The sequence below is a fragment of the Neofelis nebulosa genome, chromosome 6 (genome assembly GCF_028018385.1).
Source record: "Neofelis nebulosa isolate mNeoNeb1 chromosome 6, mNeoNeb1.pri, whole genome shotgun sequence".
NCBI classification, from domain to species: domain Eukaryota; kingdom Metazoa; phylum Chordata; class Mammalia; order Carnivora; family Felidae; genus Neofelis; species Neofelis nebulosa.
The window spans coordinates 133,658,395-133,673,839 of record NC_080787.1 but is presented as its reverse complement, the minus strand read 5'-3'; the positions used below and the strand labels follow the sequence as shown (position 1 = coordinate 133,673,839).

The window sequence follows — 15,445 nt, the reverse complement described above, 5'->3', positions numbered from 1 at the left end:
AAAAAAAAAAAATTAGAAAAAAACAAAAATAGAAAAAAAAAATGTCAACCAAGAAGCTATTTCTAAGACTGTCCCCCAAAAGGTTAAAATGTATTCCTTGCTGTAGTCACACCAAAATATAGAAGCAGGTACAGAAAGAACTTCAAACTAACCTACACATCCAGTGGCTTGATTCTGTACTGTGAGATCCTAAAAATGAAACTAGGGAACACAAGAAGGGAAAATCAAACAATTCTATTGACTGTCCTATCTCACTGTGATGAAGAATAATGTAATAAATTTTAGTAAACTGTATTCATAAAGTTGCTAAAATAATGCTAAAATGTGCTTTGATTCACAAAGAGATGAAGAATTCAAAAGAAATTTTATGACCAACTACCAGAAATCTGCTTATGTCTTCTAATTTTTTCAGGCATGCATATCATCTGTCTGGAGAACAAGATCCCACAGGGAAGGAAGGGGAAGTTTCCTAAGTCTTCTTTCATTGGGCAGTTAGATAGAACTTATGTACAAAAATATATAGGAACAGAGAAGTGGTGGTAGCTCAGTAGTTCTCACACTTTAGGAAGCGATAGACTCTTCTGGAGAGCCGCAAACAGTACAGATGCCTGGTCCCCTGGAGTTTCTGACTCAGTACATTTAGGGTGATCTCCAGGTGATGCCAGTGCACACCCAAACTTGTGACCCATTCCACAGATAATTATCATGGCAGTATTTTATTCATGAATATAATGCAGTTCTGGACAACTTATAATAGCAGGTTGGGGCAATCTTGAACAAACTCAATAGGGAAAGATTCAGAAAGACAGGAAATGAAAGATTCAGAAGGTAGGTCTCTGCATACCTCCAAAGGTCAATGAGTGGGGGGTATAATACATACATAGTCTGTATACTCGATGCTACAAAGAACAACTATGAAAGTTCCTACTTGCCTGTAAGGGAACCGTTGTAAACACAACACATGGTCATATTTCTGTAAACACAACATGGTTATATTTCTGATCATAAAAGAAAAACTTTACGCCTACTTATTCTAAGGGGAACAAGAACAAACCTGTTCATACATGGTTACAGCTAAATTGTATAACCCACCCAAATTCACATACTGAAGCCCTAACCCCAGCACCTCAGAATGCAATTGTATTTGGAGATAAGAACTTTAAAGAGGGAATCAATTTAAAAGGGCTCTATAGGGGTGCCTGGGTGGCTCAGTCGGTTAAGTGTCTGACTTCGGCTCAAGTCCTGATCTCAGGACTATACACAGTTTGTAGGTTCAAGCCCCACATTGGGCTCTGTGCTGACAGCTCGGAGCCTGGACCTGCTCTGGATTCTGTGCCTCCCTCTCTCTTTGCCCTTCCCCTGCTTGTGCTCTATCTCTCTCTCTCAAAAATAAATAAACATTAAAAAAAATTTTTTTTTTTAAATTTTTTTTTTTTCAACGTTTTTTATTTATTTTTGGGACAGAGAGAGACAGAGCATGAACGGGGGAGGGGCAGAGAGAGAGGGAGACACAGAATCGGAAACAGGCTCCAGGCTCTGAGCCATCAGCCCAGAGCCTGACGCGGGGCTCGAACTCACGGACCGCGAGATCATGACCTGGCTGAAGTCGGACGCTTAACCGACTGCGCCACCCAGGCGCCCCTAAAAAAATTTTTTTAAGGTCTTTATATAGTCTATACATTATACATTAAGCAATATATACATTAAGCAAATTTCGCCTATTACCAGAAAACAAAACCTTTCTTTGTTTCACAGCAATATGTTAAAGTATCTTTGCAAGCAGTGAGAAACTTCAGACATGGGGATACACAATTCCACGCAGGGCAATGTACCAACCATGTGAGGTTTATTATGAAACTCAACTTGTAGATTTCAGGAGGGGAACAAACCCAAAAGCACAGAAGGGCCGTCCTTTCTGTATTTATGACAAAGAAATGTTTTAGAGACTTTATTTCTCTTTACTTGAGTTCAGAAACTTTAGGATTCTTGTTTCAACAGGAACTAAATAAAACACATTTAGAAAGAGAGACACATACACACACATAGGCTTTGTATACAGTTATAGCTATTAATGAAACTAAAAAGATCCTGCCCCAAGATAGATGTTCCAAAGGAGGACTTTTGAGTAATGACTCCTTACTGCAATAATGAAGTGCCCATGGTCTTATTTTCAGATTGTACAATCTATAGTTCCTAAGTCCTGGTTTTAGAGCAATTTTTTAAGTCTTGTAAACATAAAGTGATGATTACAAATCAGAATGTGTCTTTATGCCTAGGCCCACCACTGGTCCATATGGCACCTTCATGAGCCTTTGCTCAGGGACCATATGACATCCTCGTGAATGCTAGAAGAGTGCCCCCTTCTCTGAGTGATGCAGCCCTACACCAGGGCACAGCATCTGGCAAACTGGGCATGGGATGGATTTCTAGTCTCTCTCTGTGGCGAATCATCTGGGTATGGGGCGCAGTCTGCATGGCCCTGTATGGTTGCCTTGAACACTTCTTTCTTGGCCACCTTGTCCAGTCCCTCCTGTCCAGGCGGCACCACAGACATCTGGTGGGGCCAGGAGTCCCATAGGTCCTATGTCATAGTAAGTTAGCAGTCACCTTTCCAGACACACCATAGGAACACAACCCTTAACCAGCAACAAGTATACTTTCCCAAACAGGTGGATTCAGATCCACAAATAATTTCACTCAAACGAGTAAAACCTGGTATTCTGCTCTGTTTCCTGATTTAAAAAAAAAAATGGCACATCTAAGAGGTAAAGATCATTCTTTGAACTTCTGAAAATTATAGGCTAAAATAGAAAGAGTTCCTAAAAGGTCTTATCTTTTTGCTGCTGCTCTAAAACAAAAAGTTGCGTTGGATCCAAAGTGCATTGGCAAGAACACAATTGTTTAATTTCTTGGGGTTCACTCAAAGCACAATTTCAGAGTCTGAGGAGTGGGAGTCAAGATGGATTACAATTATAAAACTCTGAGCCTAGAAGAAATAATAATAAATGTCGTGTTTCCTCTCTAAAGCAAAGCCAAGAGTTTTTCCAAAGCATTTTGGGAGAATCTAATCTAAAAGAGCAGATAGTCTCCACTTTTCAATCACTCTACTCATTTGATGCTCCCTGAAATCTTTGCTTTTCAGTTCCCTCAATCATACTTTTTGGCCAGTGTCTGAAGCGAGGGCAGTCTGATATGCATGGCCAATAAACAGCCAGTGGGGATTTTACTTCCAGCAATATGCTTTTGAATGCATTCTGCACATACACACTGTACATCAAAGCAGCCACTCCTGTATTCAAATCTGCATCTGCATTCTGCTCTATGGCTAACATTTATCAGGTATTTGTAGAGTGCCCAACACAGCACGAAGCACTGTGCAATCCCTGTGAGGCCCTATTGTCATCCCTGTTTTTACAGGTGAGGTGGAAACTTGAGGCCTAATGAGTTAAACAACTTGCTTAAAATCACAAATTTCATAAATGTGGAGCTGAGGCCTGAATCCAGAAAATGTGACCACAAAAGCTACACTAGCTTCTTTTTCCAGAGACTTATAGTGAACGCTTTGAAATCTTTAATCTTCTGGGAACTGTTTCCTGTCTTAGTGCGTTTGAACTGCTATCACATACCACAAACAGGGTGGCTTATAAACAACAGAAATTTATTTATCGCAGCTTTGGAGGCTGGAAGTCTGAGATCAGGGGGCCAGCAAGGCTCCTGGTGTGGCCTGCTTCCCAGTTCATAAATGGCTGTCTTCTCACTGAGTCCTCACAATACAGTAGGGCCAAGCAAACTCTCTGGGGCTGATTTTATAAGGGCATTAATCCCATTCATTCAGACCTCATCCTCATGGCCTAACTGCCTTCCAAAGTCCCACTGGGGATTAGGATTTCAGCATGTGAATTTTGAAGGACACGAGCATTCAGACCGTATCCCCTTCCCTAGTTGAGGTTTTGTAGCTGCAACAATTATCAGCATCTAATAACCTAGATCTGAATGAACACATGAAAATCTTTTCACCATTAGAACCATCACCTTCTTTCTCATAATAATTTCCTTACATCAAGAGTTTCCCCAACAACACTGCAATGTTTTGGCTATTAGAGCCTCTGTTACTCTATCAGGCAAGAGTAACTCATCACAACTTGCCAAAAGTCCACGGAATTAACACTCGTAGATAATTCTCTTATAACTGATTCACTGTAGTTAGGACTGACATAAGTGCTTGAAATAACGAAGCACTGATACTTGGAAATACGAGTTTTACAGTCAGGAGCATGAAAGTGATAACAGAGGAAAACCTAAGGAATGAGTTTGGTAAGGGAGGGAGTGAAGAGAAGAGCACTCCAGGATCAAGGTTCAAATCATCCGTACAAGTTTTTCCAGTCTTATCTGTATTAGCATTTACAAACAAAAACAGCTGCTGTATCCTATGACTGATTTGGCTTTGGCCCTGGAATGTGAACCAAACTTGTGCCTAGGAAAGACAAAAGAAAACATCAAGGGGAATAAATGTTGAGTCCAATATATCTTTGATTAAACTTTCATATTTTATAAATATTCCATGGGGTATTTTTTAAAAAAGGAAAACCGATCGAGTTTTTGAGAATCATGAATGACCTTTTCTTTCCCAACTCATAATGTCGGTTAAAGGACAATCTCACAGAATTTTTACATGTTTTTTTCATATTCTCTTTCTCGTAGACAAAGTCCTATGAGCCACTGATTCTAATCCTGTTGGCTGTTTACTCCTCTTCAATTCTTCAAGGAAACAAATTGTTATTTTTAGTTGACAGTTTTTACACCCGCACAGAAAAATCTCAGTTATCCAACATCATCAATGCAGGTTTTTCCATGTAAGTGACATTTACTTAATTGAAACTCTCCCTTCAAATGTGAAAGGTGCTCACTCATTTTTTTGTTGGAAATCCTCTTCTAACATGCATTGATAGGGGTGTCTAGGTGGTTCAGTCCACTGAGCATCTGACTTGGGCTTGGGTCATGAGGTCATGATCTCAGTTTGTGGGTTCAAGCCCCGCGTCTGGCTCTTTGCTGATGTCTCAGAGCCTGGAGCCTGTCTGGGATTCTGTGTCTCCTCTCTCTCTCCCCCTCCTCTACTTGCTCGCGTGCGTGCTCACGTGTGCGCACTCTCTCAAAAATAAATACACATTTGTAAAAAATGCGTTGATGTATTTCATTCCTTAAAGAGAGGATACTGGATACAATTGGCATTATTAACATCTTTGAACTCTGTGGTGATACACTTTCATTTGTTTCCAAATGTTTCTCTTGCCTCAGGGTTAAAATGTCAAACCTTTCCTCAGATATTTCCATGTATATACTGCCACTGATATTCCTCTCATTCCCTTTACAGGTTGTAGCAGAAATTTGGTAAGAAATTAGATAAAAGCCAAGCATTTAGCAACGGTAAGCTACACGTCGGTCAGCAGCCCTCTGGAAGCAAACCTACTAAGTAAAGAAAGGAAGGAAAAACTAATGTCAGTGACAAACTGAGTGTCCAATATGAGTCAGTCTGTGTACCAGACAACTGATACGCAGTCCAGCAACAATCTTCACAATAACTTTGTGAGGAAGGTAACAAAATTTTCAGTTGACTAGGAACTGGTGAAAGGGCGGGCCTACGCCGGCCGACTCCATCTTGTTCTGTGTTCTCCACCTTGAGTGACTATGTCCCCGACATGACCCCTTTTCCGGGAAAATCACAGAAACCTCAGACCGCGCCTCCTCCCCTTGAGTAACCTCCCGCTCACCCGTTCAAACTTCCTGATCAAAACACGCCCAGCGACCTGCGTAACAGGACTCCGACCCTTCCCCAGCCAATCGGCCGAGGCCACGACCCTTCCCCAGCCAATCGGCTGAGGCCACAGCCATTACCTCACCAACTGCCCCTAGACCCCTATAAAACCTTTGTGCTTTTGAAACTCGCTCTCTCTCCCTGGTATCTCACCGCTGCGTCGGTGCAGGTAGGGGATTGAACTCGAGCTAGCTCGAATAAAGGTTCTTTTGCTTTTGCATCGGACTCGGCTCCCTGGTGGTCTTTGGGGATCACGAATTCTGGGCATAACACTGGATCTCAGAAAAGTTAGGTTCCTCATCCAATTCAGCCCATCAGTAAGTTAAGAAGGCTGGGATTTAAGCCCACATCTGTCCAGATCCTATGTTCATGTTCTGTACACTCAATCCTGTGCTGAAGCTGTGTGAAAATAAAGGACGGGAAGGAAAAATAAGATAAAAACAGAGAGGGAGGCAAACCATAAGAGACTCTTAATACAGAGAACCACCTGAGGGTTCCTGAAGGCGGAGAGGGGTGGTTAAATGGGTGATGGGCATTAAGGGTGAGCGCTGGGTATCATACGTAAGGGGTGGATCATTGGGTTCTACTCCTGAGGCCAAGACTACACTGTATGTTAACTAACTTGAATTTAAATAAATAAATAAAAAGGGGTTGAGGCAGGGTATGTGGTATAAGTGTTGTTAAGAAGAAACATTTGTCATCACTTGGACATTTCCCTCCCTGTAGACATCTCTCTCCACCTCCGCCAGCCAAGAGGCACAGAGTTGCTTATCCAGTTGGTGAATCTGGAAGGAGAAGCTGCCCATGGTAGCCCAAGCTGTTCTTCCTTCTTCCTTTTGAAAGTCGGCTTACCACCGAGAACCGAGAACTGGTGTTCTCTTTTGCTCTGCTCCTGGGTGGGAGTGCAGAGGTCAGCTGCTGCGGAGGGCAAGTCCATCTAATTCTAGGTTCAAGGACATACCAGCAGAGTTCCCCACCAATGAAGCCACTTCCTCCAACCTGGCCTTTATTGATAACAGAAGTAACACTTTGGCCTCTGGGTGCTTTTTCCTTCTATTTCCATTGGTATGGAAATCAGAAGGATAAAGGGAAGTTATTTGTGTTTCCTCCTCAATCAACCCCATAATTATGTCAGATAAAATCAGAGAAGCAGAAAAAGACTTTAGTGACTATCTTGCACCATACCTCAGTTTTAAAGATAAGGAAAGAAACGCTCATTGTATTTAAGTAACCTACAAATAATGGTGAAGAGATGGCTGTTAGCAAGGGGGGAGAACTCTTATGGAATAGACATTTCCATTGATAGCAAAAAGATTCTACCATATATAAAGCATTTTCATGAGCCTGGCATATACTGGAACCTCAATAAAGGAAACTTGATAAATAATTGCTATTAATTTTACTAATTTAATACCACATAGTCATCATTTCCATGATGTGATGACCGTCCGCTCACATGCTATTTTCTTGACCCGACCTCCCAAGTGCCCCATTCTCTTTCTCCAAATTTGTACATATTCTTTGTGGAAGATTGAAACAAAAATTCACTGCACATTCTGTGCAGCTCTTCCAGTCAAGACGTATAGACTATTTCTCAACTCCTCAAATTTGTGGCTATGGGACTTGCTTTGGCCACTGGGACATTAGCAAATACGATGATGTAAGTAGCATCTTGGAAAGCATTGTGCAAAAGGGCTTTGCCATGGGGAGCCCCAGTGCAACACAGCAAAAACTACCTGATACAGAAACTGGTACCTAGAAGTAGCACACTGTGGTAACAAAAACCTAAAACATTCAGCAATGGCTTTGGGACCAGACAGTGGGTGAAAAGCAGTGAGGCAGCATTTAGCAAAAACTGGGAAGATGGCATGCAAAATGTTAGTGGAGGTGGGGAAGGTGATGAGGAAACTGCAGCAGTCAGGGGAAAGACAGCACACATTACGACGTCGCAGCAACACAATGGGCAAAGCCACCGTCTGTGGCAGCACAAAAGATCGAAAATGCACACAGTGAATGTTGGATCCAGCTGCAAAGCTCTCCAGGCAGAAGGCTGAAAATGTCCGTTGAGTGCTTCTAGCTGCATATAAGGTTCTGCAAGGGAGACATGAGCTTAAAACAACAAAAACCCAAGAAAACAGAGTGATCTAATTAGTAAGCATTATGTAGAGAAAACAGAGAAGAGCCAGAATTCATGAGTTTGGAAAATAAAACCGTTTACCTCTTAGTCTCTTCAGCTGGAAGAAAAGATTTTTATACTAAGAAGTGGCTTCAGAGTAAAGACCTTTGTAAAATTTAATGTGGTGCCTAGAAGGCCTTCTCAGCTGGGCAAGAGAAGGGCTCTGAGACTCCCAAAGGTGTTATTACCTCATGGCAGCCTGACACTCAGCCCAAAGTAAACAGAGATGTGTCTTGAAAACAAATGTGGAAGTGGTTTTAGGGGCATGGACTCTATGGGATTCTTGGGAAATCCAGGTTGGTTTTTTTTTTTTTTTTTTAACGTTTATTTTTGAGACAGAACATGAGTGGGGGAGGGTCAGAGAGAGAGAGGGAGACACAGAATCTAAAACAGGCTCCAGGCTCTGCACTGTCAGCACAGAGCCCGATGCGGGCCTCGAACTCACAGACTGTGAGATCATGACCTGAGCCAAAGTCAGACGCTTAACCGACTGAGCCACCCAGGCACCCCATGGGAAACCCAGCTTTTAAAGAGAGTTTTACTGATAAATACAGAAACAAGACAGAGATCATTCAGAGGAAAGAGGCCTCTGGGTGCCTGCTTTTCTATGAGCAGAAAGTAGGCTAAAGAATCTATTTAGAAGCAGAAATAAGCCATTTCTCATGGGAAAAGAGGACTGTTTCAGAAGGTGGAGCCAAGAGCAGGGGAGAAAATAGATATCAGTGAACTAGTCCTGAGAAGCAGAACTGGGTCTTAATCAACCACCCCCTGGCCCAGGAATGGAGGGACCTAGTAACATGGACCCGGATAGAACTGCCGTGGAATTGCGATTGTTGTGTATCCTGTTAATGTGCCTCTGGTTTTGTTTTAATGGATTACGTATTTTGGTTGTCCTTTCCCTATTTCATCATTATAGGTTAGGTGTGTATGGGGAAACATTGAAAGAGCTGTACCTGCAGGGGTCCCATCTGTGTCCAGATTAATGCAGATCATGGATAAGCCTCGACTTAGAAGCTGATGCCATAATATGAGACTTCTGGGAATCCCAGGGTGAAGGGGAGCATAGGAGAAATGTGAACAAACTTTGCCAGAGGCAGACTACACATGATTGTACAAAAAGGGCCACAAATTCTTAGCTGTACTTCTCAGCAAGAAGTTGTGTCTATTTGTCTACCTTTTGTGGACTTGGCCATGAGACTTGCTCTGATCAAGAAGACAGTAGAACGTGGGCGCCTGGGTGGCGCAGTCGGTTAAGCGTCCGACTTCAGCCAGGTCACGATCTCGCGGTCCGTGAGTTCGAGCCCCGCGTCAGGCTCTGGGCTGATGGCTCGGAGCCTGGAGCCTGTTTCCGATTCTGTGTCTCCCTCTCTCTCTGCCCCTCCCCCGTTCATGCTCTGTCTCTCTCTGTCCCAAAAATAAATAAAAAACATTAAAAAAAAAAATTTAAAAAAAAAAAAAAAAAAGAAGACAGTAGAACGTGGCAAAGAGAAAGAATGAAATATGGCCCTTTGTAGCAACGTGGATGGAACTGGAGAGTGTGATGCTAAGTGAAATAAGCCATACAGAGAAAGACAGATACCATATGTTTTCACTCTTATGTGGATCCTGAGAAACTTAACAGAAGACCATGGGGGAGGGGAAGGAAAAAAAATGAGGTTAGAGTGGGAGAAAGCCAAAGCATAAGAGACTCTTAAAAACTGAGAACAAACTGAGGGTTTTTGGGGGGTGGGAGGGAGGGGAGGGTGGGTGATGGGTATTGAGGAGGGCACCTTTTGGGATGAGCACTGGGTGTCATATGGAAACCAATCTGACAATAAATTTCATATATTGAAAAAAAATTAAAAAAATAATAAAAAAAGAAAAAAAGAAAAAAAGAAAGAAAGAAAGAAAGAGGACAGTAGGAATTATGATGCAAACAGAGGCTTGAAGAGCATGGCACACTGGGGCTTGCTCTCTCTTGCTGTGGGGAACATGGAAGCTGCCACATGGAGGCTCAGGCCAGCCTCCTAGAGGATGAGGACCACGTGGAGAGAGAGGCAGCCCCCAGCTCACACACCAGTGCCTCTATATGACTGAGCTCAGGTGACCCGAGTGAGAGAAACACCCAGTACTTCTCTCTGCCACACAGTGCTGTGGAAGCCTTATATGAATTATCTCATCTAATCCTATGACTATAAGAAATCACAGTATGATTTGGGGGGGGGGGGTGGTTCGTCATACTGACAAACCATCTCTTTCTTTTCACGTCAGACAGGTAATGTGCTGACGTCGTAACAAGGTTTAAGGGTGGCGCATGTCACAAAACAGCGTGAGCACCCAATCATCATGCTTATGACCTACAAGAGGATCTCGAACCACCTCTCCTCTAAAGAGAACCTAAGAGAATGACATGAATCCTGGATAAATCATAATTTTTAAAAAGCAAATGTTCAGGCATTAAAATGAAAGTTTGGGGGTGCCTGGGTGGCTCAGTTGGTTAAGCGTCCGACTTCGGCTCAGGTCATGATCTCACAGTGAGTTCGAGCTCTGCATCTGGCTCTGTGCAGACAGCTCGGAGCCTGGAGCCTGCTTTGGATTCTGTGTCTCCCTCTCTCTCTGCCCCTTCCCTGCTCATGCTCTGTCTCTCTCTGTCTCAAAAATAAATAAACATTAAACAAAAAGTTAAAAATAAAATAAAATAAAATAAAATAAAATAAAATAAAATAAAATAAAATAAAATAAAATAAAATAAAATAAATTGAAAGTTTGTTGCTCTGAGTTTTAAAACACAAACATAAGTAACATGGACCAACGGACTGTCCTGATGGTGTATGTCCCCTACTTGGTGATCGTGGCTCCCTTGCCTACTTGGATTTTAATGCAGTGCACATTTACAATATTCTGTTCATATTGTACACAGACATTAATATAAAGCATACCCAGAAAGGAGCATGTGTCTCTTACCATGTCTGAGGACAGCCTTTCTTTCCTTTTGAAGACTGTGGTCATAATCATAGTAAAGAGAGAGAGAAAAAAAAAGATGCTAAAAAAAGGTTATCTCACACACAAGCAGCCTCTGCAAGAAAGGGCCTGCAGAAACCTTTTAGTAATGAAGGGTGCTAAGTAGGAGTTCTTGAACAGTGGGGGTAGGACAGTGCAAAGAGACCAGGCACTTTTAACCTTGGCTGAGTTTCAGTCTGATAAGAGATTCTGAGAACTTGAAGAGCCAGTTCTGAAATGGAGGTAGATGGTTTCAAGTGTATCACAAGTCTGCCATTCAGATTGCCAAAATAAAGAACACTGGGCAGACAAAGTGCGCCTTCCAAACATGACTTTACTGCCATTTCCCACACCTTCCTTTGTCATCTGGGACCGGAGACGTTTCTGGCTATCATGCTACAAAGAATAAAAATTAGTGCGATGTGATCGAGGTTTCTAAGGAGCATCAGAAACTGGTGACGACCCTATTAATCTCTCAGCGTGTTAAAGGCAATCAGTTTATTTCTTTTCAGAGTTGTAGAATCTGCTCCGAATTCCACAGACACTCCGGGAAATGTAGGAGACTGGCAATCCGCCCCTGGGTCTAGCCTGGACTGCCTCACTGCCTTAAGGATTCCCAGAAGTGAGAGAGGGCAACACCTAATAGATGAGTGCTTTTCAAACCTCCGCTTATGTCACATTTCTTCTCTCCACCTTATCTTCCCCAGGTAGAAATATCTTCTGCATGGGATGGTGGACAGAATTAAATGAGACAATCCACAGAAAGCTCTTCAAAGAGTGCCAGGTCTAGTAAGCTCTCTGCATACGCTACTTGCTATTGTCTCTTCTGTGATTTTTAATTCACTCAAAAACCCAAAGGATGTTCAGCAACCATTAGTATAAACAGTGCATTTACTGATACACTATCAATAGTTTATTACCCGTCTCGCCTACAGTCATAAGTAAACATTAATATCTGTGCATTACTGTGTTATTTGGGGTTTTAAATAATTTTTGTTCCAATTCTTTCACTGTGAAATCTCTTTTTTCTGAGTATGAAAGCAACACATGCTCTTTCTTTTAAAGAAGGAGGAGGAAGAGAAGTCAAATGATGCAGAATGTAAATTTAAAAATTCATACCCTCTAATGCTACTATATGTAACTCTATAAAATAACCAGGGATAAGTCTAAAACATTTTCTTCCAGACTCTTCTCTATTTATAGAGTTGTGAATACTTAAGATGCAGGCTTCAGAACTGACCCTGACCCTGTGACATACGCAATGGCTTCTTGCTAAACCATAGGAGTACCTGGGGTTTCTTCCCACCTGGGGCCTCCCTCAGGGATACAGGCCCACAGGCAGGTCCTGCTGTACTCTGTACCACCACCACTTCTGTGCAGGTGAAATCAGGAACAATGAAGACAACTTGGAAAGGGGAAGGAAGTTCTAAAAAGAAAGAATCCTCCTGTTTTGCTTTCACATTTAAGAGTCTCAAAATGGTTTCCCCAATGTCACATACCCCAGAGATTGTGAAAGAGTCTAGAGGTGACTAAGTCAGTCTGAGGACTGACATCTTCAAGATTTAGTGTTTATAAAGTCAGTGACCAGGTTTTCTTTTGGGAGCAGATTACCAATTAAAAAATTTTTTTCATGTATTTATTTGTTTATTTATTTTGAGAGAGAGAGACACACACACACAGCATGACCAGGGGAGGGGCAGAATCACAGCGGGAGACACAGATCTGAAGCAGGCTCCAGGCTCTGAGCTGTCAACACAGAGCCTGACACGGGGCTCAAACTCGTGAATCGGGAGATGATGAGTTGAGCCAAAGTTGGACGCTTAACCGACTGAGCCACCCAGGTGTTCCAGATTAACAATTTTAATTCAGTAAACATCCATCGAACATCTGCCTCATGTATGTCTCAGAAAGGTAAGCCCTATTCCCCACCCCACTAGTAAAATTTTGTTCTTAGTAGTGGTGGGCTTCGTTTTGCCTTTCAGTTGGATACAGGAACATGTAGGGAAAAGTCTGGCTCCTCAGCTCACTGATATGAGTCCTGACGGCAAATGTGGTGTGGGAGAGAGGGTAGTCCGCCAACTGTCAGAGGACTTATGCCAACTTCCATCCCCAGCTGTATAAAGTTGAGCAAAACATCTCATGACTCCCAGTGTTAGGTTCCTCACCTATAAAATGGTTATGACACTACCTGCCTCATAAGGGTCTTTGTGGGGGGAGGCGATCATTAAATGATGTAAATAATACATGCAAAATCACTCTATAAATTTTAAACTATTTTACAAACATGGTATTAGACATTATTATTTTGCACCATTGCCATGCATAGTTTATTTCACCAGATTATGTATTCAAAATACTATAAGTACTACTCCTTAGAAAACATATACAGATCATGTGATCTAAAACTATCCTATAAAACCACACACAACTATTCTATCACCAGTTTCTGTATTATTCTGATTACTCAGGAGATAGAATATTAATGCCTAATTTTACTCAGAACCACAAGAAAGAATGAATTAGATGTTTTTCTTTTTTATTTTTAATATTTATTTTTGAGAGAGAGAGAGAGGCAGAGCACAAGCAAGGGAGGGACAGAGAGAGCAAGGGATCCAAGCAGGCTCCTGGCTCTGAGCTGTCAGCACAGTGCCTGACCTGGGGCTCGAACTCACAGACTGAGAGATCATGACCTGAGCCGAAGTCAGACGCTTAACCAACTGAGCCACCCAGGCACCCCAGATGTTCTTCATTCACTGTATGAAGGAGGGCCAAGGAACAAACTCATTTACAATGAAAATTTTTATTTCATGGTGAGTATCTTACATTTTGCCTATCAAAGAAGACAAACAGCGGCTCCTTGTAAAACAAAACTAACAAAATAAAAAGCAGGATCTGATCAAATTTCTTACACATTTACCCCAATATAAACTCTTCCACAAAAAAGCCATGCTGCTTATTGCTATGTAGAATCAACAGCTAAAGGTGTTGACCTTTTAATATTAACAGAATTTAAAATTTCCCTTATTTCAGAGCTTCTATTTTGGATAAAAGGAAAGTTGAATCTTTACAGTGATATTGGTAACAGTCATAATTGGAATCAAGAGATAAACTCCTTCCTGTCCAAAATTGCAGAAAATTCTATACTGAAGAATAACTGGATCTATTCTCCTATGCACAGACTGTCAATACCCGCGTAGAATAATTTCAACAACCATAAAATGCATAGAATTTTAAATATCCTAACTTTCTGTTGAGCATTCATGATAATTCGATTTTAACATTATAATAAAATATCTCAATCTTATTAGCTAAAATACATACATCAGCATACAAATGATGGCACTAACGTTAGGCTTATTTTATTTGTGTGAAACAAGTCGGGCATCCTGTTAGCTAGCTTTTAAGTAACATTCATAAAATAGGCTATGATTGCTGTTCTTGTGCACATCAATCAAGACACGTGAGTTTGCATGGGCTACTGTGACAGACTTACACGTTTCTTCAACAAGTGTTTAGTGAGCACCTACTATGTGCCAGGCAATATGAGAGGACAAGGTTAGCCCAATGAGCAAAAGAGATGTGGTCCCCCTTCCTTAAAAGTATTTTATAAGATAAGCAACAACGGCAACAAAAAAAGCTTATGGAAAGCACTTTTAAAGAAAGACATGAAAATCCAGACATGTGAAATAGACCCCTGAAATATTTAAAGCTGAAACCAAAACTGACTTAGGCAACTTCCTGATTTTTGACACATTTAAAGACAGGACTATGAAGATAATAAGGGAGACACGTCTTCAGTTTTCTGTGCAATGACAAAAATTTTCTTAGTTTCAATACTGGGTGTCAACTATGACACAGAGATATAATAGCTGTGTATTTAAAAGAGGTTGCAAAGTCAAATAGACCTGCACTGGACTCCCAGCTCTAAGCAAATTGGAATAGCACCACCCATCTCAAGGAGTACTCTGTAAGATGCCTGACACACAGTGAGTGAATTCTCAACCAAGGCAATGCTTAGGCTTTTACTCCTGCTGGGGAACATACATGCTTTCCGTGAACATCAATAGTAAAATTTGTAGATGAGAACTGAGATGTTTGCTTTTAACTTACTGCGGCCTAAAGAAACTACACTATGGCCATTTTATCCTGTCCTCCTTCTAGACATGCTCTCCAATCAGAGATGACCCTTGCCCCTCCCCATCCCCTATGCAAATCCAAACTTGCCCACTTAAACAGCCCAGTCTTATGTTCCAGTCTCTATTTTTTAAGGCAAAGGTAGCTATTTTGATGAATATATCTGCTAAGTGCTTTTAGCTTAATCTACCATTTATTCCAGAAAACACATTTCTATTTTCAAAGATGACCCCTACATTCTGGACAAAATGGCAAAGTAAACATTATTTCTGCTCCTTTCCAAAATCCTACCCAAAGAAATTACACACAGGCATACACTGACAAGGAAAAAGATCAGAGAGAAC

General features: G+C 41.6%; 1 protein-coding gene and 1 non-coding gene across 7 annotated transcripts in view; both read right to left on the bottom strand.

Annotated features, from left to right (window-relative positions):
- STX11 (syntaxin 11) overlaps positions 1-15,445 on the bottom strand; it is a 46,101-nt gene that overhangs the window by 7,194 nt on the left and 23,462 nt on the right. The gene's annotated exons all lie outside the window — the stretch shown is intronic.
- Positions 10,233-10,336, bottom strand: LOC131515631 (small nucleolar RNA U13). The gene has a single exon (XR_009263684.1). It is a non-coding gene; the product is annotated as a small nucleolar RNA U13 (small nucleolar RNA).